Source organism: Denticeps clupeoides, chromosome 20, assembly GCF_900700375.1.
Source record: "Denticeps clupeoides chromosome 20, fDenClu1.1, whole genome shotgun sequence".
In the NCBI taxonomy this organism is placed as follows: domain Eukaryota; kingdom Metazoa; phylum Chordata; class Actinopteri; order Clupeiformes; family Denticipitidae; genus Denticeps; species Denticeps clupeoides.
The window spans coordinates 19269357-19295109 of record NC_041726.1 but is presented as its reverse complement, the minus strand read 5'-3'; the positions used below and the strand labels follow the sequence as shown (position 1 = coordinate 19295109).

The 25753-nt window shown below is 38.7% G+C and overlaps 2 non-coding genes and 25 pseudogenes across 2 annotated transcripts; all 27 read right to left on the bottom strand.

Moving 5' to 3' along the window:
• Positions 1 to 524: 524 nt before the first annotated feature.
• LOC114770871 (uncharacterized) lies at positions 525 to 643 on the bottom strand (annotated as a pseudogene).
• A 440-nt stretch (positions 644 to 1083) lies between these two features.
• Positions 1084 to 1202, bottom strand: LOC114770894 (uncharacterized; annotated as a pseudogene).
• Positions 1203 to 1362: 160 nt separating this feature from the next.
• Positions 1363 to 1481, bottom strand: LOC114770891 (uncharacterized; annotated as a pseudogene).
• A 1062-nt stretch (positions 1482 to 2543) lies between these two features.
• On the bottom strand, positions 2544 to 2662 carry LOC114770876 (uncharacterized; annotated as a pseudogene).
• Positions 2663 to 2822: 160 nt separating this feature from the next.
• Positions 2823 to 2941, bottom strand: LOC114770881 (uncharacterized; annotated as a pseudogene).
• Positions 2942 to 3102: 161 nt separating this feature from the next.
• LOC114770884 (uncharacterized) lies at positions 3103 to 3221 on the bottom strand (annotated as a pseudogene).
• A 1430-nt stretch (positions 3222 to 4651) lies between these two features.
• LOC114770870 (uncharacterized) lies at positions 4652 to 4770 on the bottom strand (annotated as a pseudogene).
• A 440-nt stretch (positions 4771 to 5210) lies between these two features.
• On the bottom strand, positions 5211 to 5329 carry LOC114770893 (uncharacterized; annotated as a pseudogene).
• Positions 5330 to 5489: 160 nt separating this feature from the next.
• Positions 5490 to 5608, bottom strand: LOC114770890 (uncharacterized; annotated as a pseudogene).
• Positions 5609 to 6372: 764 nt separating this feature from the next.
• On the bottom strand, positions 6373 to 6491 carry LOC114770869 (uncharacterized; annotated as a pseudogene).
• A 440-nt stretch (positions 6492 to 6931) lies between these two features.
• Positions 6932 to 7050, bottom strand: LOC114770892 (uncharacterized; annotated as a pseudogene).
• A 160-nt stretch (positions 7051 to 7210) lies between these two features.
• Positions 7211 to 7329, bottom strand: LOC114770889 (uncharacterized; annotated as a pseudogene).
• Positions 7330 to 8667: 1338 nt separating this feature from the next.
• On the bottom strand, positions 8668 to 8786 carry LOC114770888 (uncharacterized; annotated as a pseudogene).
• A 160-nt stretch (positions 8787 to 8946) lies between these two features.
• On the bottom strand, positions 8947 to 9065 carry LOC114770880 (uncharacterized; annotated as a pseudogene).
• Positions 9066 to 9226: 161 nt separating this feature from the next.
• On the bottom strand, positions 9227 to 9345 carry LOC114770883 (uncharacterized; annotated as a pseudogene).
• A 509-nt stretch (positions 9346 to 9854) lies between these two features.
• LOC114770868 (uncharacterized) lies at positions 9855 to 9973 on the bottom strand (annotated as a pseudogene).
• A 440-nt stretch (positions 9974 to 10413) lies between these two features.
• On the bottom strand, positions 10414 to 10532 carry LOC114770867 (uncharacterized; annotated as a pseudogene).
• Positions 10533 to 10692: 160 nt separating this feature from the next.
• Positions 10693 to 10811, bottom strand: LOC114770887 (uncharacterized; annotated as a pseudogene).
• Positions 10812 to 12150: 1339 nt separating this feature from the next.
• LOC114770886 (uncharacterized) lies at positions 12151 to 12269 on the bottom strand (annotated as a pseudogene).
• Positions 12270 to 12429: 160 nt separating this feature from the next.
• On the bottom strand, positions 12430 to 12548 carry LOC114770879 (uncharacterized; annotated as a pseudogene).
• Positions 12549 to 12709: 161 nt separating this feature from the next.
• Positions 12710 to 12828, bottom strand: LOC114770882 (uncharacterized; annotated as a pseudogene).
• Positions 12829 to 13629: 801 nt separating this feature from the next.
• Positions 13630 to 13748, bottom strand: LOC114770864 (uncharacterized; annotated as a pseudogene).
• A 4316-nt stretch (positions 13749 to 18064) lies between these two features.
• On the bottom strand, positions 18065 to 18183 carry LOC114770878 (uncharacterized; annotated as a pseudogene).
• Positions 18184 to 18623: 440 nt separating this feature from the next.
• LOC114770875 (uncharacterized) lies at positions 18624 to 18742 on the bottom strand (annotated as a pseudogene).
• A 3619-nt stretch (positions 18743 to 22361) lies between these two features.
• LOC114770877 (uncharacterized) lies at positions 22362 to 22480 on the bottom strand (annotated as a pseudogene).
• Positions 22481 to 24839: 2359 nt separating this feature from the next.
• trnap-ugg (transfer RNA proline (anticodon UGG)) lies at positions 24840 to 24911 on the bottom strand. The gene has a single exon. It is a non-coding gene; the product is annotated as a tRNA-Pro (tRNA).
• A 290-nt stretch (positions 24912 to 25201) lies between these two features.
• On the bottom strand, positions 25202 to 25312 carry trnal-caa (transfer RNA leucine (anticodon CAA)). Its single transcript has 2 exons — positions 25275 to 25312; positions 25202 to 25247 (listed from the first exon to the last, which is right to left on the bottom strand). It is a non-coding gene; the product is annotated as a tRNA-Leu (tRNA).
• Positions 25313 to 25753: the final 441 nt, after the last annotated feature.

The following is a 25753-nucleotide window of genomic DNA, read 5'->3' as shown; positions in this document are numbered from 1 at the left end:
GGTTTGTCCGTACACAAACTCTGCTTGAAAATCTTGAACTTTAAACCAAAGGGGCTTGAACACATATCAAAGAGTGAAAACTCCCGCTTTACTGTCAAATTATGATGGAGAAAAGGCAAAAAGTTGGAGTGGTAAGCTTTTATTTGCAATACAACAAATAAAGTGCACACCTTCTAAAAGGCAATGCAATACTGGGTCGATGAATGAAGCGGATGGAGCAGGCCCTATTGCCGACTCCCTGTTCTAAAAATCCGCTTAATATGACATATCAGATATTAAATTGACATCAGGGTGCGTAGCACCTGAAGGCCGAGGGCTGGAAAATCCCACCTAATCGATTCAGCTCCAAGCCTGTGAATGATCGTTGTAGAGCACACACAGACAAAGAAACCTGAAGAGAAGTTTAAAAAAAAGAAAAAAGGCGGGAAAACATATCAAAGAAAGAAAATACCCCTTAACTTACTTAAAAAAAAGGTAACAAAGTGATGTAAATACTTTCATTTTAAAAGTTTAACAATAGTTAAAGCTTACAGCACCTGGCATTCTCACGTAGTCTCCCATCCAAGTACTAACCAGGCCCAAGCCTTCTTAGCTTCTGAGATCAGACAAGATTGGGCAATCTTCAGCTGGCATGTCTGTAAGCAAACTCTGCTTGAAAATCTTTGACTTTAAACAAAAGGGCTTTGAAAACATTATAAAGTGCGAAAACTCCCGCTTTACTGTCAAATTATGATGGAGAAAAGGCAAAAAAAGCTAACAAAGCCATGTAAATACTTTCATTTTAAAAGTTTTTCAATAGTTAAAGCATAAAGCACTTGGCATTCCCAGGTAGTCTCCCATCCAAGTACTAACCTGGCCCAAGCCTTCTTAGCTTCTGAGATCAGACAAGATTGGGCATTCTTTAGCTGGTTTGTCCGTACACAAACTCTGCTTGAAAATCTTGAACTTTAAACCAAAAGGGCTTAGAAAACATTATAAAGTGCGAAAACTCCCGCTTTACTGTCAAATTATGATGGAGAAAAGGCAAAAAAAGCTAACAAAGCCATGTAAATACTTTCATTTTAAAAGTTTTTCAATAGTTAAAGCTTACAGCACCTGGTATTCCCAGGTAGTCTCCCATCCAAGTACTAACCAGGCCCAAGCCTTCTTAGCTTCTGAGATCAGACAAGTTTGGGCATTCTTCAGCTGGTTTGTCCGTACACAAACTCTTCTTGAAAATCTTGAACTTTAAACCAAAGAGGCTTGAACACATATCAAAGAGTGAAAGCTCCCGCTTTACTGTCAAATTATGATGGAGAAAAGGCAAAAAAAGCTAACAAAGCCATGTAAATACTTTCATTTTAAAAGTTTAACAATAGTTAAAGCTTACAGCACCTGGCATTCCCACGTAGTCTCCCATCCAAGTACTAACCAGGCCCAAGCCTTCTTAGCTTCTGAGAACAGACAAGATTGGGCAATCTTCAGCTGGCATGTCTGTAAGCAAACTCTGTTTGAAAATCTTGGACTTTAAACAAAAGGACTTTGAGAACATTATAAAGTGCGAAAACTCCTGCTTTACTATCAAATTATGATGGAGAAAACGTAAAAAAAGCTAACAAAGCCATTTAAATACTTTCATTTTAAAAGTTTTTCAATAGTTAAAGCTTACAGCACCTGGTATTCCCAGGTAGTCTCCCATCCAAGTACTAACCAGGCCCAAGCCTTCTTAGCTTCTGAGATCAGACAAGATTGGGCAATCTTCAGCTGTTTTAACCGTACACAAACTATGCATGAAAATCTTGAACTTTAAGCCAAAGGGGCTTGAACACGCTTTACTGTCAAATTATCATGGAGAAAAGGCAAAAAGTTGGAGTGGTAAGCTTTTATTTGCAATACAACAAATAAAGTGCACACCTTCTAGAGGCAATGCAATACTGGGTCGATGAATGGAGCGGATGGAGCAGGCCCTATTGCCGACTCCCTGTTCTAAAAATCCGCTTAATATGACATATCAGATATTAAATTGACATCAGGGTGCGTAGCACCTGAAGGCCGAGGGCTGGAAAATCACATCTAATCGATTCAGCTCCAAGCCTGTGAATGATCGTTGTAGAGCACACACAGACAAAGAAACCTGAAGAGAAGTTAAAAAAAAAAAAAAAAAAAAAAAAAAGAAAAAAGGCGGGAAAACATATCAAAGAAAGAAAATACCCCTTAACTTACTTTAAAAAAAGTTAACAAAGTGATGTAAATACTTTCATTTTAAAAGTTTTTCAATAGTTAAAGCATACAGCACTTGGCATTCCCAGGTAGTCTCCCATCCAAGTACTAACCTGGCCCAAGCCTTCTTAGCTTCTGAGATCAGACAAGATTGGGCATTCTTTAGCTGGTTTGTCCGTACACAAACTCTGCTTGAAAATCTTGAACTTTAAACCAAAAGGGCTTAGAAAACATTATAAAGTGCGAAAACTCCCGCTTTACTGTCAAATTATGATGGAGAAAAGGCAAAAAAAGCTAACAAAGCCATGTAAATACTTTCATTTTAAAAGTTTTTCAATAGTTAAAGCTTACAGCACCTGGTATTCCCAGGTAGTCTCCCATCCAAGTACTAACCAGGCCCAAGCCTTCTTAGCTTCTGAGAACAGACAAGATTGGGCAATCTTCAGCTGGCATGTCTGTAAGCAAACTCTGTTTGAAAATCTTGGACTTTAAACAAAAGGACTTTGAGAACATTATAAAGTGCGAAAACTCCTGCTTTACTATCAAATTATGATGGAGAAAACGCAAAAAAAGCTAACAAAGCCATTTAAATACTTTCATTTTAAAAGTTTTTCAATAGTTAAAGCTTACAGCACCTGGTATTCCCAGGTAGTCTCCCATCCAAGTACTAACCAGGCCCAAGCCTTCTTAGCTTCTGAGATCAAACAAGATTGGGCATTCTTCAGCTGGTTTGTCCGTACACAAACTCTGCTTGAAAATCTTGAACTTTAAACCAAAAGGGCTTTGAAAACATTATAAAGTGCGAAAACTCCCGCTTTACTGTCAAATTATGATGGAGAAAAGGCAAAAAAAGCTAACAAAGCCATGTAAATACTTTCATTTTAAAAGTTTTTCAATAGTTAAAGCTTACAGCACCTGTTATTCCCAGGTAGTCTCCCATCCAAGTACTAACCAGGCCCAAGCCTTCTTAGCTTCTGAGATCAGACAAGATTGGGCATTCTTCAGCTGGTTTGTCCGTACACAAACTCTGCTTGAAAATCTTGAACTTTAAACCAAAGGGGCTTGAACACATATCAAAGAGTGAAAACTCTCGCTTTACTGTCAAATTATGATGGAGAAAAGGCAAAAAGTTGGAGTGGTAAGCTTTTATTTGCAATACAACAAATAAAGTGCACACCTTCTAGAGGCAATGCAATACTGGGTCGATGAATGGAGCGGATGGAGCAGGCCCTATTGCCGACTCCCTGTTCTAAAAATCCGCTTAATATGACATATCAGATATTAAATTGACATCAGGGTGCGTAGCACCTGAAGGCCGAGGGCTGGAAAATCACATCTAATCGATTCAGCTCCAAGCCTGTGAATGATCGTTGTAGAGCACACACAGACAAAGAAGCCTGAAGAGAAGTTTAAAAAAAAAAAAGAAAAAAAAAAGAAAAAAGGCGGGAAAACATATCAAAGAAAGAAAATACCCCTTAACTTACTTAAAAAAAAGGTAACAAAGTGATGTAAATACTTTCATTTTAAAAGTTTAACAATAGTTAAAGCTTACAGCACCTGGCATTCCCACGTAGTCTCCCATCCAAGTACTAACCAGGCCCAAGCCTTCTTAGCTTCTGAGATCAGACAAGATTGGGCAATCTTCAGCTGGTTTGTCCGTACACAAACTCTGCTTGAAAATCTTGAACTTTAAACCAAAGAGGCTTTAACACATATCAAAGAGTGAAAACTCCCGCTTTACTGTCAAATTATGATGGAGAAAAGGCAAAAAAAGCTAACAAAGCCATGTAAATACTTTCATTTTAAAAGTTTTACAATAGTTAAAGCTTACAGCACCTGGCATTCCCACATAGTCTCCCATCCAAGTAATAACCAGGCCCAAGTTTTCTTAGCTTCTGAGATCAGACAAGATTGGGCATTCTTCAGCTGGTTTGTCCGTACACAAACTCTGCTTGAAAATCTTGAACTTTAAACCAAAGGGGCTTGAACACATATCAAAGAGTGAAAACTCCCGCTTTACTGTCAAATTATGATGGAGAAAAGGCAAAAAGTTGGAGTGGTAAGCTTTTATTTGCAATACAACAAATAAAGTGCACACCTTCTAAAAGGCAATGCAATACTGGGTCGATGAATGAAGCGGATGGAGCAGGCCCTATTGCCGACTCCCTGTTCTAAAAATCCGCTTAATATGACATATCAGATATTAAATTGACATCAGGGTGCGTAGCACCTGAAGGCCGAGGGCTGGAAAATCCCACCTAATCGATTCAGCTCCAAGCCTGTGAATGATCGTTGTAGAGCACACACAGACAAAGAAACCTGAAGAGAAGTTTAAAAAAAAGAAAAAAGGCGGGAAAACATATCAAAGAAAGAAAATACCCCTTAACTTACTTAAAAAAAAGGTAACAAAGTGATGTAAATACTTTCATTTTAAAAGTTTAACAATAGTTAAAGCTTACAGCACCTGGCATTCTCACGTAGTCTCCCATCCAAGTACTAACCAGGCCCAAGCCTTCTTAGCTTCTGAGATCAGACAAGATTGGGCAATCTTCAGCTGGCATGTCTGTAAGCAAACTCTGCTTGAAAATCTTTGACTTTAAACAAAAGGGCTTTGAAAACATTATAAAGTGCGAAAACTCCCGCTTTACTGTCAAATTATGATGGAGAAAAGGCAAAAAAAGCTAACAAAGCCATGTAAATACTTTCATTTTAAAAGTTTTTCAATAGTTAAAGCATAAAGCACTTGGCATTCCCAGGTAGTCTCCCATCCAAGTACTAACCTGGCCCAAGCCTTCTTAGCTTCTGAGATCAGACAAGATTGGGCATTCTTTAGCTGGTTTGTCCGTACACAAACTCTGCTTGAAAATCTTGAACTTTAAACCAAAAGGGCTTAGAAAACATTATAAAGTGCGAAAACTCCCGCTTTACTGTCAAATTATGATGGAGAAAAGGCAAAAAAAGCTAACAAAGCCATGTAAATACTTTCATTTTAAAAGTTTTTCAATAGTTAAAGCTTACAGCACCTGGTATTCCCAGGTAGTCTCCCATCCAAGTACTAACCAGGCCCAAGCCTTCTTAGCTTCTGAGATCAGACAAGTTTGGGCATTCTTCAGCTGGTTTGTCCGTACACAAACTCTTCTTGAAAATCTTGAACTTTAAACCAAAGAGGCTTGAACACATATCAAAGAGTGAAAGCTCCCGCTTTACTGTCAAATTATGATGGAGAAAAGGCAAAAAAAGCTAACAAAGCCATGTAAATACTTTCATTTTAAAAGTTTAACAATAGTTAAAGCTTACAGCACCTGGCATTCCCACGTAGTCTCCCATCCAAGTACTAACCAGGCCCAAGCCTTCTTAGCTTCTGAGAACAGACAAGATTGGGCAATCTTCAGCTGGCATGTCTGTAAGCAAACTCTGTTTGAAAATCTTGGACTTTAAACAAAAGGACTTTGAGAACATTATAAAGTGCGAAAACTCCTGCTTTACTATCAAATTATGATGGAGAAAACGTAAAAAAAGCTAACAAAGCCATTTAAATACTTTCATTTTAAAAGTTTTTCAATAGTTAAAGCTTACAGCACCTGGTATTCCCAGGTAGTCTCCCATCCAAGTACTAACCAGGCCCAAGCCTTCTTAGCTTCTGAGATCAGACAAGATTGGGCAATCTTCAGCTGTTTTAACCGTACACAAACTATGCATGAAAATCTTGAACTTTAAGCCAAAGGGGCTTGAACACGCTTTACTGTCAAATTATCATGGAGAAAAGGCAAAAAGTTGGAGTGGTAAGCTTTTATTTGCAATACAACAAATAAAGTGCACACCTTCTAGAGGCAATGCAATACTGGGTCGATGAATGGAGCGGATGGAGCAGGCCCTATTGCCGACTCCCTGTTCTAAAAATCCGCTTAATATGACATATCAGATATTAAATTGACATCAGGGTGCGTAGCACCTGAAGGCCGAGGGCTGGAAAATCACATCTAATCGATTCAGCTCCAAGCCTGTGAATGATCGTTGTAGAGCACACACAGACAAAGAAACCTGAAGAGAAGTTTAAAAAAAAGAAAAAAGGCGGGAAAACATATCAAAGAAAGAAAATACCCCTTAACTTACTTAAAAAAAGGTAACAAAGTGATGTAAATACTTTCATTTTAAAAGTTTAACAATAGTTAAAGCTTACAGCACCTGGCATTCTCACGTAGTCTCCCATCCAAGTACTAACCAGGCCCAAGCCTTCTTAGCTTCTGAGATCAGACAAGATTGGGCAATCTTCAGCTGGCATGTCTGTAAGCAAACTCTGCTTGAAAATCTTTGACTTTAAACAAAAGGGCTTTGAAAACATTATAAAGTGCGAAAACTCCCGCTTTACTGTCAAATTATGATGGAGAAAAGGCAAAAAAAGCTAACAAAGCCATGTAAATACTTTCATTTTAAAAGTTTTTCAATAGTTAAAGCATACAGCACTTGGCATTCCCAGGTAGTCTCCCATCCAAGTACTAACCTGGCCCAAGCCTTCTTAGCTTCTGAGATCAGACAAGATTGGGCATTCTTTAGCTGGTTTGTCCGTACACAAACTCTGCTTGAAAATCTTGAACTTTAAACCAAAAGGGCTTAGAAAACATTATAAAGTGCGAAAACTCCCGCTTTACTGTCAAATTATGATGGAGAAAAGGCAAAAAAAGCTAACAAAGCCATGTAAATACTTTCATTTTAAAAGTTTTTCAATAGTTAAAGCTTACAGCACCTGGTATTCCCAGGTAGTCTCCCATCCAAGTACTAACCAGGCCCAAGCCTTCTTAGCTTCTGAGATCAGACAAGTTTGGGCATTCTTCAGCTGGTTTGTCCGTACACAAACTCTTCTTGAAAATCTTGAACTTTAAACCAAAGAGGCTTGAACACATATCAAAGAGTGAAAGCTCCCGCTTTACTGTCAAATTATGATGGAGAAAAGGCAAAAAAAGCTAACAAAGCCATGTAAATACTTTCATTTTAAAAGTTTAACAATAGTTAAAGCTTACAGCACCTGGCATTCCCACGTAGTCTCCCATCCAAGTACTAACCAGGCCCAAGCCTTCTTAGCTTCTGAGAACAGACAAGATTGGGCAATCTTCAGCTGGCATGTCTGTAAGCAAACTCTGTTTGAAAATCTTGGACTTTAAACAAAAGGACTTTGAGAACATTATAAAGTGCGAAAACTCCTGCTTTACTATCAAATTATGATGGAGAAAACGTAAAAAAAGCTAACAAAGCCATTTAAATACTTTCATTTTAAAAGTTTTTCAATAGTTAAAGCTTACAGCACCTGGTATTCCCAGGTAGTCTCCCATCCAAGTACTAACCAGGCCCAAGCCTTCTTAGCTTCTGAGATCAGACAAGATTGGGCAATCTTCAGCTGTTTTAACCGTACACAAACTATGCATGAAAATCTTGAACTTTAAGCCAAAGGGGCTTGAACACGCTTTACTGTCAAATTATCATGGAGAAAAGGCAAAAAGTTGGAGTGGTAAGCTTTTATTTGCAATACAACAAATAAAGTGCACACCTTCTAGAGGCAATGCAATACTGGGTCGATGAATGGAGCGGATGGAGCAGGCCCTATTGCCGACTCCCTGTTCTAAAAATCCGCTTAATATGACATATCAGATATTAAATTGACATCAGGGTGCGTAGCACCTGAAGGCCGAGGGCTGGAAAATCACATCTAATCGATTCAGCTCCAAGCCTGTGAATGATCGTTGTAGAGCACACACAGACAAAGAAACCTGAAGAGAAGTTAAAAAAAAAAAAAAAAAAAAAAAGAAAAAAGGCGGGAAAACATATCAAAGAAAGAAAATACCCCTTAACTTACTTTAAAAAAAGTTAACAAAGTGATGTAAATACTTTCATTTTAAAAGTTTTTCAATAGTTAAAGCATACAGCACTTGGCATTCCCAGGTAGTCTCCCATCCAAGTACTAACCTGGCCCAAGCCTTCTTAGCTTCTGAGATCAGACAAGATTGGGCATTCTTTAGCTGGTTTGTCCGTACACAAACTCTGCTTGAAAATCTTGAACTTTAAACCAAAAGGGCTTAGAAAACATTATAAAGTGCGAAAACTCCCGCTTTACTGTCAAATTATGATGGAGAAAAGGCAAAAAAAGCTAACAAAGCCATGTAAATACTTTCATTTTAAAAGTTTTTCAATAGTTAAAGCTTACAGCACCTGGTATTCCCAGGTAGTCTCCCATCCAAGTACTAACCAGGCCCAAGCCTTCTTAGCTTCTGAGATCAGACAAGTTTGGGCATTCTTCAGCTGGTTTGTCTGTACACAAACTCTTCTTGAAAATCTTGAACTTTAAACCAAAGAGGCTTGAACACATATCAAAGAGTGAAAGCTCCCGCTTTACTGTCAAATTATGATGGAGAAAAGGCAAAAAAAGCTAACAAAGCCATGTAAATACTTTCATTTTAAAAGTTTAACAATAGTTAAAGCTTACAGCACCTGGCATTCCCACGTAGTCTCCCATCCAAGTACTAACCAGGCCCAAGCCTTCTTAGCTTCTGAGAACAGACAAGATTGGGCAATCTTCAGCTGGCATGTCTGTAAGCAAACTCTGTTTGAAAATCTTGGACTTTAAACAAAAGGACTTTGAGAACATTATAAAGTGCGAAAACTCCTGCTTTACTATCAAATTATGATGGAGAAAACGCAAAAAAAGCTAACAAAGCCATTTAAATACTTTCATTTTAAAAGTTTTTCAATAGTTAAAGCTTACAGCACCTGGTATTCCCAGGTAGTCTCCCATCCAAGTACTAACCAGGCCCAAGCCTTCTTAGCTTCTGAGATCAAACAAGATTGGGCATTCTTCAGCTGGTTTGTCCGTACACAAACTCTGCTTGAAAATCTTGAACTTTAAACCAAAAGGGCTTTGAAAACATTATAAAGTGCGAAAACTCCCGCTTTACTGTCAAATTATGATGGAGAAAAGGCAAAAAAAGCTAACAAAGCCATGTAAATACTTTCATTTTAAAAGTTTTTCAATAGTTAAAGCTTACAGCACCTGTTATTCCCAGGTAGTCTCCCATCCAAGTACTAACCAGGCCCAAGCCTTCTTAGCTTCTGAGATCAGACAAGATTGGGCATTCTTCAGCTGGTTTGTCCGTACACAAACTCTGCTTGAAAATCTTGAACTTTAAACCAAAGGGGCTTGAACACATATCAAAGAGTGAAAACTCCCGCTTTACTGTCAAATTATGATGGAGAAAAGGCAAAAAGTTGGAGTGGTAAGCTTTTATTTGCAATACAACAAATAAAGTGCACACCTTCTAGAAGGCAATGCAATACTGGGTCGATGAATGGAGCGGATGGAGCAGGCCCTATTGCCGACTCCCTGTTCTAAAAATCCGCTTAATATGACATATCAGATATTAAATTGACATCAGGGTGCGTAGCACCTGAAGGCCGAGGGCTGGAAAATCCCACCTAATCGATTCAGCTCCAAGCCTGTGAATGATCGTTGTAGAGCACACACAGACAAAGAAACCTGAAGAGAAGTTTAAAAAAAAGAAAAAAGGCGGGAAAACATATCAAAGAAAGAAAATACCCCTTAACTTACTTAAAAAAAAGGTAACAAAGTGATGTAAATACTTTCATTTTAAAAGTTTAACAATAGTTAAAGCTTACAGCACCTGGCATTCTCACGTAGTCTCCCATCCAAGTACTAACCAGGCCCAAGCCTTCTTAGCTTCTGAGATCAGACAAGATTGGGCAATCTTCAGCTGGCATGTCTGTAAGCAAACTCTGCTTGAAAATCTTTGACTTTAAACAAAAGGGCTTTGAAAACATTATAAAGTGCGAAAACTCCCGCTTTACTGTCAAATTATGATGGAGAAAAGGCAAAAAAAGCTAACAAAGCCATGTAAATACTTTCATTTTAAAAGTTTTTCAATAGTTAAAGCATACAGCACTTGGCATTCCCAGGTAGTCTCCCATCCAAGTACTAACCTGGCCCAAGCCTTCTTAGCTTCTGAGATCAGACAAGATTGGGCATTCTTTAGCTGGTTTGTCCGTACACAAACTCTGCTTGAAAATCTTGAACTTTAAACCAAAAGGGCTTAGAAAACATTATAAAGTGCGAAAACTCCCGCTTTACTGTCAAATTATGATGGAGAAAAGGCAAAAAAAGCTAACAAAGCCATGTAAATACTTTCATTTTAAAAGTTTTTCAATAGTTAAAGCTTACAGCACCTGGTATTCCCAGGTAGTCTCCCATCCAAGTACTAACCAGGCCCAAGCCTTCTTAGCTTCTGAGATCAGACAAGATTGGGCATTCTTCAGCTGGTTTGTCCGTACACAAACTCTTCTTGAAAATCTTGAACTTTAAACCAAAGAGGCTTGAACACATATCAAAGAGTGAAAGCTCCCGCTTTACTGTCAAATTATGATGGAGAAAAGGCAAAAAAAGCTAACAAAGCCATGTAAATACTTTCATTTTAAAAGTTTAACAATAGTTAAAGCTTACAGCACCTGGCATTCCCACGTAGTCTCCCATCCAAGTACTAACCAGGCCCAAGCCTTCTTAGCTTCTGAGAACAGACAAGATTGGGCAATCTTCAGCTGGCATGTCTGTAAGCAAACTCTGTTTGAAAATCTTGGACTTTAAACAAAAGGACTTTGAGAACATTATAAAGTGCGAAAACTCCTGCTTTACTATCAAATTATGATGGAGAAAACGTAAAAAAAGCTAACAAAGCCATTTAAATACTTTCATTTTAAAAGTTTTTCAATAGTTAAAGCTTACAGCACCTGGTATTCCCAGGTAGTCTCCCATCCAAGTACTAACCAGGCCCAAGCCTTCTTAGCTTCTGAGATCAGACAAGATTGGGCAATCTTCAGCTGTTTTAACCGTACACAAACTATGCATGAAAATCTTGAACTTTAAGCCAAAGGGGCTTGAACACGCTTTACTGTCAAATTATCATGGAGAAAAGGCAAAAAGTTGGAGTGGTAAGCTTTTATTTGCAATACAACAAATAAAGTGCACACCTTCTAGAGGCAATGCAATACTGGGTCGATGAATGGAGCGGATGGAGCAGGCCCTATTGCCGACTCCCTGTTCTAAAAATCCGCTTAATATGACATATCAGATATTAAATTGACATCAGGGTGCGTAGCACCTGAAGGCCGAGGGCTGGAAAATCACATCTAATCGATTCAGCTCCAAGCCTGTGAATGATCGTTGTAGAGCACACACAGACAAAGAAACCTGAAGAGAAGTTAAAAAAAAAAAAAAAAAAAAAAAAGAAAAAAGGCGGGAAAACATATCAAAGAAAGAAAATACCCCTTAACTTACTTTAAAAAAAGTTAACAAAGTGATGTAAATACTTTCATTTTAAAAGTTTTTCAATAGTTAAAGCATACAGCACTTGGCATTCCCAGGTAGTCTCCCATCCAAGTACTAACCTGGCCCAAGCCTTCTTAGCTTCTGAGATCAGACAAGATTGGGCATTCTTTAGCTGGTTTGTCCGTACACAAACTCTGCTTGAAAATCTTGAACTTTAAACCAAAAGGGCTTAGAAAACATTATAAAGTGCGAAAACTCCCGCTTTACTGTCAAATTATGATGGAGAAAAGGCAAAAAAAGCTAACAAAGCCATGTAAATACTTTCATTTTAAAAGTTTTTCAATAGTTAAAGCTTACAGCACCTGGTATTCCCAGGTAGTCTCCCATCCAAGTACTAACCAGGCCCAAGCCTTCTTAGCTTCTGAGATCAGACAAGTTTGGGCATTCTTCAGCTGGTTTGTCTGTACACAAACTCTTCTTGAAAATCTTGAACTTTAAACCAAAGAGGCTTGAACACATATCAAAGAGTGAAAGCTCCCGCTTTACTGTCAAATTATGATGGAGAAAAGGCAAAAAAAGCTAACAAAGCCATGTAAATACTTTCATTTTAAAAGTTTAACAATAGTTAAAGCTTACAGCACCTGGCATTCCCACGTAGTCTCCCATCCAAGTACTAACCAGGCCCAAGCCTTCTTAGCTTCTGAGAACAGACAAGATTGGGCAATCTTCAGCTGGCATGTCTGTAAGCAAACTCTGTTTGAAAATCTTGGACTTTAAACAAAAGGACTTTGAGAACATTATAAAGTGCGAAAACTCCTGCTTTACTATCAAATTATGATGGAGAAAACGCAAAAAAAGCTAACAAAGCCATTTAAATACTTTCATTTTAAAAGTTTTTCAATAGTTAAAGCTTACAGCACCTGGTATTCCCAGGTAGTCTCCCATCCAAGTACTAACCAGGCCCAAGCCTTCTTAGCTTCTGAGATCAAACAAGATTGGGCATTCTTCAGCTGGTTTGTCCGTACACAAACTCTGCTTGAAAATCTTGAACTTTAAACCAAAAGGGCTTTGAAAACATTATAAAGTGCGAAAACTCCCGCTTTACTGTCAAATTATGATGGAGAAAAGGCAAAAAAAGCTAACAAAGCCATGTAAATACTTTCATTTTAAAAGTTTTTCAATAGTTAAAGCTTACAGCACCTGTTATTCCCAGGTAGTCTCCCATCCAAGTACTAACCAGGCCCAAGCCTTCTTAGCTTCTGAGATCAGACAAGATTGGGCATTCTTCAGCTGGTTTGTCCGTACACAAACTCTGCTTGAAAATCTTGAACTTTAAACCAAAGGGGCTTGAACACATATCAAAGAGTGAAAACTCTCGCTTTACTGTCAAATTATGATGGAGAAAAGGCAAAAAGTTGGAGTGGTAAGCTTTTATTTGCAATACAACAAATAAAGTGCACACCTTCTAGAGGCAATGCAATACTGGGTCGATGAATGGAGCGGATGGAGCAGGCCCTATTGCCGACTCCCTGTTCTAAAAATCCGCTTAATATGACATATCAGATATTAAATTGACATCAGGGTGCGTAGCACCTGAAGGCCGAGGGCTGGAAAATCACATCTAATCGATTCAGCTCCAAGCCTGTGAATGATCGTTGTAGAGCACACACAGACAAAGAAACCTGAAGAGAAGTTAAAAAAAAAAAAAAAAAAAAAAAGAAAAAAGGCGGGAAAACATATCAAAGAAAGAAAATACCCCTTAACTTACTTTAAAAAAAGGTAACAAAGTGATGTAAATACTTTCATTTTAAAAGTTTTACAATAGTTAAAGCTTACAGCACCTGGCATTCCCACGTAGTCTCCCATCCAAGTAATAACCAGGCCTAAGCTTTCTTAGCTTCTGAGATCAGACAAGATTGGGCAATCTTCAGCTGGTTTGTCCGTACACAAACTCTGCTTGAAAATCTTGAACTTTAAACCAAAGAGGCTTGAACACATATCAAAGAGTGAAAACTCCCGCTTTACTGTCAAATTATGATGGAGAAAAGGCAAAAAAAGCTAACAAAGCCATGTAAATACTTTCATTTTAAAAGTTTTTCAATAGATAAAGCTTACAGCACCTGGTATTCCCAGGTAGTCTCCCATCCAAGTACTAACCAGGCCCAAGCCTTCTTAGCTTCTGAGATCAGACAAGATTGGGCATTCTTCAGCTGGTATGTCCGTACACAAACTCTGCTTGAAAATCTTGAACTTTAAACCAAAGGGGCTTGAACACATATCAAAGAGTGAAAACTCCCGCTTTACTGTCAAATTATGATGGAGAAAAGGCAAAAAGTTGGAGTGGTAAGCTTTTATTTGCAATACAACAAATAAAGTGCACACCTTCTAAAAGGCAATGCAATACTGGGTCGATGAATGGAGCGGATGGAGCAGGCCCTATTGCCGACTCCCTGTTCTAAAAATCCGCTTAATATGACATATCAGATATTAAATTGACATCAGGGTGCGTAGCACCTGAAGGCCGAGGGCTGGAAAACCCCACCTAATCGATTCAGCTCCAAGCCTGTGAATGATCGTTGTAGAGCACACACAGACAAAGAAACCTGAAGAGAAGTTAAAAAAAAAAAAAAAAAAAAGAAAAAAGGCGGGAAAACATATCAAAGAAAGGAAATACCCCTTAACTTACTTTAAAAAAAGTTAACAAAGTGATGTAAATACTTTCATTTTAAAAGTTTTACAATAGTTAAAGCTTACAGCACCTGGCATTCCCACGTAGTCTCCCATCCAAGTAATAACCAGGCCCAAGCTTTCTTAGCTTCTGAGATCAGACAAGATTGGGCAATCTTCAGCTGGTTTGTCCGTACACAAACTCTGCTTGAAAATCTTGAACTTTAAACCAAAGGGGCTTGAACACATATCAAAGAGTGAAAACTCCCGCTTTACTGTCAATTTATGATGGAGAAAAGGCAAAAAAAGCTAACAAAGCCATGTAAATACTTTCATTTTAAAAGTTTTTCAATAGATAAAGCTTACAGCAGCTGGTATTCCCAGGTAGTCTCCCATCCAAGTACTAACAAGGCCCAAGCCTTCTTAGCTTCTGAGATCAGACAAGATTGGGCATTCTTCAGCTGGTTTGTCCGTACACAAACTCTGCTTGAAAATCTTGAACTTTAAACCTAAAGGGCTTTGAAAACATTATAAAGTGCGAAAACTCCCGCTTTACTGTCAAATTATGATGGAGAAAAGGCAAAAAAAGCTAACAAAGCCATGTAAATACTTTCATTTGAAAAGTTTTTCAATAGATAAAGCTTACAGCACCTGGTATTCACAGGTAGTCTCCCATCCAAACACTAACCAGGCCCAAGCCTTCTTAGCTTCTGAGATCAGACAAGATTGGGCATTCTTCAGCTGGTTTGTCCGTACACAAACTCTGCTTGAAAATCTTGAACTTTAAACCAAAGGGGCTTGAACACATATCAAAGAGTGAAAACTCCCGCTTTACTGTCAAATTATGATGGAGAAAAGGCAAAAAAAGCTAACAAAGCCATGTAAATACTTTCATTTTAAAAGTTTTTCAATAGACAAAGCTTACAGCACCTGGTATTCCCAGGTAGTCTCCCATCCAAGCACTAACCAGGCCCAAGACTTCTTAGCTTCTGAGATCAGACAAGATTGGGCATTCTTCAGCTGGTTTGTCCGTACACAAGGTCTGCTTGAAAATCTTGAACTTTAAACCAAAGGGGCTTGAACACATATCAAAGAGTGAAAACTCCCGCTTTACTGTCAAATTATGATGGAGAAAAGGCAAAAAGTTGGAGTGGTAAGCTTTTATTTGCAATACAACAAATAAAGTGCACACCTTCTAAAAGGCAATGCAATACTGGGTCGATGAATGGAGCGGATGGAGCAGGCCCTATTGCCGACTCCCTGTTCTAAAAATCCGCTTAATATGACATATCAGATATTAAATTGACATCAGGGTGCGTAGCACCTGAAGGCCGAGGGCTGGAAAACCCCACCTAATCGATTCAGCTCCAAGCCTGTGAATGATCGTTGTAGAGCACACACAGACAAAGAAACCTGAAGAGAAGTTAAAAAAAAAAAAAAAAAAAAAAGAAAAAAGGCGGGAAAACATATCAAAGAAAGGAAATACCCCTTAACTTACTTTAAAAAAAGTTAACAAAGTGATGTAAATACTTTCATTTTAAAAGTTTTACAATAGTTAAAGCTTACAGCACCTGGCATTCCCACGTAGTCTCCCATCCAAGTAATAACCAGGCCCAAGCTTTCTTAGCTTCTGAGATCAGACAAGATTGGGCAATCTTCATCTGGTTTGTCCGTACACAAACTCTGCTTGAAAATCTTGAACTTTAAACCAAAGGGGCTTGAACACATATCAAAGAGTGAAAACTCCCGCTTTACTGTCAATTTATGATGGAGAAAAGGCAAAAAAAGCTAACAAAGCCATGTAAATACTTTCATTTTAAATGTTTTTCAATAGATAAAGCTTACAGCAGCTGGTATTCCCAGGTAGTCTCCCATCCAAGTACTAACAAGGCCCAAGCCTTCGTAGCTTCTGAGATCAGACAAGATTGGGCATTCTTCAGCTACTTTGTCCGTACACAAACTCTGCTTGAAAATCTTGAACTTTAAACCAAAAGGGCTTTGAAAACATTATAAAGTGCGAAAACTCCCGCTTTACTGTCAAATTATGATGGAGAAAATTCAAAAAAAGCTAACAAAGCCATGTAAATACTTTCATTTGAAAAGTTTTTCAATAGATAAAGCTTACAGCACCTGGTATTCACAGGTAGTCTCCCATCCAAACACTAACCAGGCCCAAGCCTTCTTAGCTTCTGAGATCAGACAAGATTGGGCATTCTTCAGCTGGTTTGTCTGTACACAAACTCTGCTTGAAAATCTTGAACTTTAAACCAAAGGGGCTTGAACACATATCAAAGAGTGAAAACTCCCGCTTTACTGTCAAATTATGATGGAGAAAAGGCAAAAAAAGCTAACAAAGCCATGTAAATACTTTCATTTTAAAAGTTTTTCAATAGATAAAGCTTACAGCACCTGGTATTCCCACATAGTCTCCCATCCAAGCACTAACCAGGCCCAAGACTTCTTAGCTTCTGAGATCAGACAAGATTGGGCATTCTTCAGCTGGTTTGTCCGTACACAAAGTCTGCTTGAAAATCTTGAACTTTAAACCAAAGGGGCTTGAACAGATATCAAAGAGTGAAAACTCCCGCTTTACTGTCAAATTATGATGGAGAAAAGGCAAAAAAAGCTAACAAAGCCATGTAAATACTTTCATTTTAAAAGTTTTTCAATAGATAAAGCTTACAGCACCTGGTATTCCCACGTAGTCTCCCATCCAAGCACTAACCAGGCCCAAGACTTCTTAGCTTCTGAGATCAGACAAGATTGGGCATTCTTCAGCTGGTTTGTCCATACACAAAGTCTGCTTGAAAATCTTGAACTTTAAACCAAAGGGGCTTGAACACATATCAAAGAGTGAAAACTCCCGCTTTACTGTCAAATTATGATGGAGAAAAGGCAAAAAGTTGGAGTGGTAAGCTTTTATTTGCAATACAACAAATAAAGTGCACACCTTCTAAAAGGCAATGCAATACTGGGTCGATGAATGGAGCGGATGGAGCAGGCCCTATTGCCGACTCCCTGTTCTAAAAATCCGCTTAATATGACATATCAGATATTAAATTGACATCAGGGTGCGTAGCACCTGAAGGCCGAGGGCTGGAAAACCCCACCTAATCGATTCAGCTCCAAGCCTGTGAATGATCGTTGTAGAGCACACACAGACAAAGAAACCTGAAGAGAAGTTAAAAAAAAAAAAAAAAAAAAAGAAAAAAGGCGGGAAAACATATCAAAGAAAGGAAATACCCATTAACTTACTTTTAAAAAAGTTAACAAAGTGATGTAAATACTTTCATTTTAAAAGTTTTACAATAGTTAAAGCTTACAGCACCTGGCATTCCCACGTAGTCTCCCATCCAAGTAATAACCAGGCCCAAGCTTTCTTAGCTTCTGAGATCAGACAAGATTGGGCATTCTTCAGCTGGTTTGTCCGTACACAAACTCTGCTTGAAAATCTTGAACTTTAAACCAAAGGGGCTTGAACACATATCAAAGAGTGAAAACTCCCGCTTTACTGTCAAATTATGATGGAGAAAAGGCAAAAAAAGCTAACAAAGCCATGCAAAAAACTTTCATTTTAAAAGTTTTTTAATAGATAAAGCTTACAGCACCTGGTATTCCCATGTAGTCTCCCATCCAAGTACTAACCAGGCCCAAGCCTTCTTAGCTTCTGAGATCAGACAAGATTGGGCATTCTTCAGGTGGTTTGTCCGTACACAAACTCTGCTTGAAAATCTTGAACTTTAAACCAAAGGGGCTTGAACACATATCAAAGAGTGAAAACTCCCGCTTTACTGTCAAATTATGATGGATAAAAGGCAAAAAAAGCTAACAAAGCCATGCAAAAAACTTTCATTTTAAAAGTTTTTCAATAGATAAAGCTTACAGCACCTGGTATTCCCATGTAGTCTCCCATCCAAGTACTAACCAGGCCCAAGCCTTCTTAGCTTCTGAGATCAGACAAGATTGGGCATTCTTCAGCTGGTTTGTCCGTACACAAACTCTGCTTGAAAATCTTGAACTCTAAACCAAAAGGGCTTTGAAAACATTATAAAGTGCGAAAACTCCCGCTTTACTGTCAAATTATGATGGAGAAAAGGCAAAAAAAGCTAACAAAGCCATGTAAATACTTTTATTTGAAAAGTTTTTCAATAGATAAAGCTTACAGCACCTGGTATTCACAGGTAGTCTCCCATCCAAACACTAACCAGGCCCAAGCCTTCTTAGCTTCTGAGATCAGACAAGATTGGGCATTCTTCAGCTGGTTTGTCCGTACACAAAGTTTACTTGAAAATCTTGAACTTTAAACCAAAGGGGCTTGAACACATATCAAAGAGTGAAAACTCCCGCTTTACTGTCAAATTATGATGGAGAAAAGGCAAAAAAAGCTAACAAAGCCATGTAAATACTTTCATTTTAAAAGTTTTTCAATAGATAAAGCTTACAGCACCTGGTATTCCCAGGTAGTCTCCCATCCAAGTACTAACCAGGCCCAAGCCTTCTTAGCTTCTGAGATCAGACAAGATTGGGCATTCTTCAGCTGGTTTGTCTGTACACAAACTCTGCTTGAAAATCTTGAACTTTAAACCAAAGGGGCTTGAACACATATCAAAGAGTGAAAACTCCCGCTTTACTGTCAAATTATGATGGAGAAAAGGCAAAAAGTTGGAGTGGTAAGCTTTTATTTGCAATACAACAAATAAAGTGCACACCTTCTAAAAGGCAATGCAATACTGGGTCGATGAATGGAGCGGATGGAGCAGGTCCTATTGCCGACTCACTGTTTTAAAAATCCGCTTAATATGACATATCAGATATTAAATTGACATCAGGGTGCGTAGCACCTGAAGGCCGAGGGCTGGAAAACCCCACCTAATCGATTCAGCTCCAAGCCTGTGAATGATCGTTGTAGAGCACACACAAACAAAGAAACCTGAAGAGAAGGTAAAAAAAAAAAAAAGAAAAAAGGTGGGAAAACATATCAAAGAAACAAAATACCCCTTAACTTACTTTAAAAAAAGGTAACAAAGTGATGTAAATACTTTCATTTTAAAAGTTTTACAATAGTTAAAGCTTACAGCACCTGGCATTCCCACGTAGTCTCCCATCCAAGTAATAACCAGGCCCAAGCTTTCTTAGCTTCTGAGATCAGACAAGATTGGGCAATCTTCAGCTGGTTTGTCCGTACACAAACTCTGCTTGAAAATCTTGAACTTTAAACCAAAGGGGCTTGAACACATATCAAAGAGTGAAAACTCCCGCTTTACTGTCAATTTATGATGGAGAAAAGGCAAAAAAAGCTAACAAAGCCATGTAAATACTTTCATTTTAAAAGTTTTTCAATAGATAAAGCTTAAAGCACCTGGTATTCCCAGGTAGTCTCCCATCCAAGTACTAACCAGGCCCAAGCCTTCTTAGCTTCTGAGATCAGACAAGATTGGGCATTCTTCAGCTGGTTTGTCCGTACACAAAGTCTGCTTGAAAATCTTAAACTTTAAACCAAAGGGGCTTGAACACATATCAAAGAGTGAAAACTCCCGCTTTACTGTCAAATTATGATGGAGAAAAGGCAAAAAGTTGGAGTGGTGTAAAACCCGCCTATCAGCCCAATAACGGAACCTGATACGACGGTGAAGGGTTTAACGTGTATGACGTTTTATGACGCAAAATAAAATAACGAATCTACAAAACTAATTTATTTATCAACCGGATAAATAGTCTTAGATCTGTATAATCTGACTCCAATATAACTACCAAGACTATTCACTTTAGATGGGTAGTTGGAATGAAGAGAACAATAGGGACTGAATAATTTATAAAGTCAGGGAGAACTAAAGACTCTGCAAATTTGCATTGACTTAACGAATCTTGATCAGCAAAACAGTGGCCAGTTAATAGATCAAGTATAATTAATAAAATAACTTTCTACCATGCGGATTTGCACCGACTGAAAGGCTGATCACACCAGGGGTAGGAGAAAAGGAACTCTCTACGGTTCACATAAAATACCTACTTACGTGCTATAGGATCAAGAAGTTCTTTAAACATACATAAATCTGGCGTGTTGCCATACGATCAGAAAGTTCCCCCTATAACCAACAACTTTAGTTGACAGAATATTCTATAACAAGACTGGAGATTAAGGATATCAATAGTTACATTTATTATGATACATAATCTTCACAGTTCTACAGATATAGTAAATGCAGTTCCTTAATTGTCCAAAACAAAATAGAATGATAGAATGAAAATCAATCCAACATACCCAACAGATGTTACACACAGCTTTGGATTAAAGAACAGGTAGCAGAGTTCTTAAAACCATCGCATGTGTGGGAGAACCTGAATGCAGTAACTCCTAGAACGGCATGTCACCTTCCCTTTTGTATCCTCGATCTGGGTCACTTTGGGGGGGTCACTATACGACCCCCTCAAGTGTTGGAGATCTTTGATGTTGTTTATGATTTGGTTTTAGTACTAACATATTTGTTATATCTTATATCTGTTCAATTTATGTGACCGGGGACATTGAGCCAATGAAAATCAATCTAAACACGCATGTATTGTCATGATACCTCCATATATATATTGTACTCAAGTTAAACACTCAAGGAACCTTTCTGCTTCTCCCAGAGGTGAGAGGGGCTTTCCCGCCATCCTCAGGATGATGAATCTGTGGGAGAGATCTCATCCCCCCGTTCTCGTGACCATTTGGTAATAATTGTCCGTGGGGGTCAATCTTTGATCTTGTGACCATTTGGTAGAGAATAGTCTGTGGATCGATTACGTTTCCTGGTTCTCGTGGTTTTTCTGAGGTGTCAGGATGTCCCCTGCTGGGACAGGCCTGGTCCTGCCGGGAACCTTACAGTGGTAAGCTTTTATTTGCAATACAACAAATAAAGTGCACACCTTCTAAAAGGCAATGCAATATTGGGTCGATGAATGGAGCGGATGGAGCAGGCCCTATTGCCGACTCGCTGTTCTAAAAATCCGCTTAATATGACATATCAGATATTAAATTGACATCAGGGTGCGTAGCACCTGAAGGCCGAGGGCTGGAAAACCCCACCTAATCGATTCAGCTCCAAGCCTGTGAATGATCGTTGTAGAGCACACACAAACAAAGAAACCTGAAGAGAAGTTAAAAAAAAAGAAAAGAAAAAAGGTGGGAAAACATATCAAAGAAAGAAAATACCCCTTAACTTACTTTAAAAAAAGTTAACAAAGTGATGTAAATACTTTCATTTTAAAAGTTTTACAATAGTTAAAGCTTACAGCACCTGGCATTCCCACGTAGTCTCCCATCCAAATAATAACCAGGCCCAAGCTTTCATAGCTTCTGAGATCAGACAAGATTGGGCATTCTTCAGCTGGTTTGTCCGTACACAAACTCTGCTTGAAAATCTTGAACTTTAAACCAAAGGGGCTTGAACACATATCAAAGAGTGAAAACTCCCGCTTTACTGTCAAATTATGATGGAGAAAAGGCAAAAAGTTGGAGTGGTAAGCTTTTATTTGCAATACAACAAATAAAGTGCACACCTTCTAAAAGGCAATGCAATACTGGGTCGATGAATGGAGCGGATGGAGCAGGCCCTATTGCCGACTCCCTGTTCTAAAAATCCGCTTAATATGACATATCAGATATTAAATTGACATCAGGGTGCGTAGCACCTGAAGGCCGAGGGCTGGAAAACCCCACCTAATCGATTCAGCTCCAAGCCTGTGAATGATCGTTGTAGAGCACACACAGACAAAGAAACCTGAAGAGAAGTTAAAAAAAAAAGAAAAAAGGCGGGAAAACATATCAAAGAAAGAAAATACCCCTTAACTTACTTTAAAAAAAGTTAACAAAGTGATGTAAATACTTTCATTTTAAAAGTTTTACAATAGTTAAAGCTTACAGCACCTGGCATTCCCACGTAGTCTCCCATCCAAGTAATAACCAGGCCCAAGCTTTCTTAGCTTCTGAGATCAGACAAGATTGGGCAATCTTCAGCTGGTTTGTCTGTACACAAACTCTGCTTGAAAATCTTGAACTTTAAACCAAAGGGGCTTGAACACATATCAAAGAGTGAAAACTCCCGCTTTACTGTCAAATTATGATGGAGAAAAGGCAAAAAAAGCTAACAAAGCCATGTAAATACTTTCATTTTAAAAGTTTTTCAATAGATAAAGCTTACAGCACCTGGTATTCCCATGTAGTCTCCCATCCAAGTACTAACCAGGCCCAAGCCTTCTTAGCTTCTGAGATCAGACAAGATTGGGCATTCTTCAGCTGGTTTGTCCGTACACAAACTCTGCTTGAAAATCTTGAACTTTAAACCAAAGGGGCTTGAACACATATCAAAGAGTGAAAACTCCCGCTTTACTGTCAAATTATGATGGAGAAAAGGCAAAAAAAGCTAACAAAGCCATGTAAATACTTTCATTTTAAAAGTTTTTCAATAGATAAAGCTTACAGCACCTGGTATTCCCACGTAGTCTCCCATCCAAGTACTAACCAGGCCAAAGCCTTCTTAGCTTCTGAGATCAGACAAGATTGGGCATTCTTCAGCTGGTTTGTCCGTACACAAACTCTGCTTGAAAATCTTGAACTTTAAACCAAAGGGGCTTGAACACATATCAAAGAGTGAAAACTCCCGCTTTACTGTCAAATTATGATGGAGAAAAGGCAAAAAGTTGGAGTGGTAAGCTTTTATTTGCAATACAACAAATAAATGGACACCTTCTAGAGGCAATGCAATACTGGGTCGATGAATGGAGCGGATGGAGCAGGCCCTATTGCCGACTCCCTGTTTTAAAAATCCGCTTAATATGACATATCAGATATTAAATTGAGATCAGGGTGCGTAGCACCTGAAGGCCGAGGGCTGGAAAACCCCACCTAATCGATTCAGCTCCAAGCCTGTGAATGAACGTTGTAGAGCACACACAGACAAAGAAACCTGAAGAGAAGTTAAAAAATAAGAAAAAAGGCGGGAAAACATATCAAAGAAAGAAAATACCCCTTAACTTACTTTAAAAAAAGTTAACAAAGTGATGTAAATACTTTCATTTTAAAAGTTTTACAATAGTTAAAGCTTACAGCACCTGGCATTCCCACGTAGTCTCCCATCCAAGTAATAACCAGGCCCAAGCTTTCTTAGCTTCTGAGATCAGACAAGATTGGGCAATCTTCAGCTGGTTTGTCTGTACACAAACTCTGCTTGAAAATCTTGAACTTTAAACCAAAGGGGCTTGAACACATATCAAAGAGTGAAAACTCCCGCTTTACTGTCAAATTATGATGGAGAAAAGGCAAAAAAAGCTAACAAAGCCATGTAAATACTTTCATTTTAAAAGTTTTTCAATAATTAAAGCTTAGAGCACCTGCTATTCCCAGGTAGTCTCCCATCCAAGTACTAACCAGGCCCAAGCCTTCTTAGCTTCTGAGATCAGACAAGATTGGGCATTCTTCAGCTGGTTTGTCCGTACACAAACTCTGCTTGAAAATCTTGAACTTTAAACCAAAGAGGCTCATCACTAGACTGAATGACCACAGACCTGTTGCCTTGACGTCTGTGGTCATGAAATCCTTTGAACGCCTGGTTTTAGCCCATCTGAAGAACATCACGAGACACATGCTGGAGCCCCTGCAGTTTGCCTACCGGGAAAACAGGTCGGTAGATGATGTAGTGAATATGGGGCTGCATTACATCCTGCAACATCTCGACCGCCTGGGAACCTACGCAAGGATTCTGTTTGTGGACTTCAGCTCTGCGTTCAATACCATTGTGCCTGAACTCCTCACCTCCAAACCCTCCAAGCTCAGCGTGTCACCTGCTACCTGTCAGTTTAAAGAGTGGCTGTAAAAAAAGACCAGAAATTCAATAAAAAAAACATTAAATCAACAAAACCTATTGAATGGTCTTGTCCAAGTCGTGAACCTGGGACCTCTCACACCCACATCGAGTATCATAACCCTAGACCAATAATCCAAGTGCTAAAACTTTTTGAAGTAGGAATAGTATATGGGCACACATATAACAACGTTGAAATTGAAAACATATCACTTTGTCATGTCCATTATTCTGACAATTCCCTGCAGGACCTATTGCACCCAAAGCGAGAACCATAGCCCTACACCAACAATGCATTAACAAGCAAAATCATAAGGGTTCAAACAAATTAATAGAGTTGCACTAGAGAGTATTAGGGATAACAGGCATTCAACACTGTTAGAATATTTAAGAGGGCTCGTCCAGGATTTGAACTCAGGAGCTCTCGCACCCTAAGAGAGAATTAAAGACCAACGAGCCGTGAACGGTAAGGTCACACTGTATTAAAAAAAAAAAGGACTTTGTAGATCACCTTACGGCACATAATGACGGATAGAATTTGGTTGAATTTTTAGCGTTTGAATTTAAAGCATTTTAACCTGGGAGACACAGTGCAGAAGCTTCAAATTTCATTTAAAATGACAGGAACTTTGGGCATTTTCTGGTTTTTAAAAACGAGAGTTTTCGCACCCTAAGAGGGAATTATACCACTACATCAACAAGCCATTGGCACACAAAATGTGCAGAATGATAGGTTAAAGGCAATGTTAAGAGCTGCACTAGTTAACACCAGGAACTCAAGCAAAACATTTAGGCAACACAAACATTTGAATGGGCTCGTCCGGGATTTGAACCCGGGACCTCTCGCACCCAAAGCGAGAATCATACCCCTAGACCAACGAGCCAAGCGTTAACACCGCTTTTACTTATGAGCTCTAGATATACTGAAACCAAAAATTTGACCAAGTTGCATTCTATATACTGACACTAACGTGCATGTTACCAAACTCTGTATATCTTAGATAACAATAGATACAAAACTCTGCAGATGACATCAGATCATTGATGAAGTAGTCTTTGTCACTTTACAACATGTAGTTTTAGGCATAGAGAGGCAAAATCTACACAGCGGCTCTGACTGCTCAATACATTTTTCTGTTTCTCTGTCTACATTAATTGGAGCAAAAACAGAGCATGTCAGAAGTGGGATTTGAACCCACGCCTCCATTGGGAGATCAGAAAGCCCAAGTAATCAGAAAGAATTTCACCTTGAGTCTGACACCTTAAACCGCTCGGCCATTCTGACGGTCTTAAACTTGCACCTGTGTATTGCTTCAATAATAAAATCTAAACCAATTGCATGGTCAATAGAAAAACAATATTTCTTAGTTTACATGATTGAACGTCAGACTTCTTGCATCTAATCTGAACAGAAAACCCCTAGACCACTGAGCCTAGATCACCAAAGCGTCATTGCATAGAAACTTTTTGTTCGGAATAACCTGTTTAGCCAAATATTGTTAAATGATTGTCTACTCTGAAGGGTGCAATTAGGCTTGTACAAAATTTGAATCCAGGACCTGGATTCCCCCAAAGCGTGAGTCATAGCTCCACACCAAAAAGGTATTGACAGCCAAAATCTCAAGACAAAAGAGTCCAGACAAGTGATAAGAGTTGCACTAGAAAATATTAGTGGTAGTAGGAATTAAACAACAAACAAAAAAACTAGTTCAGGATATGAATGGGG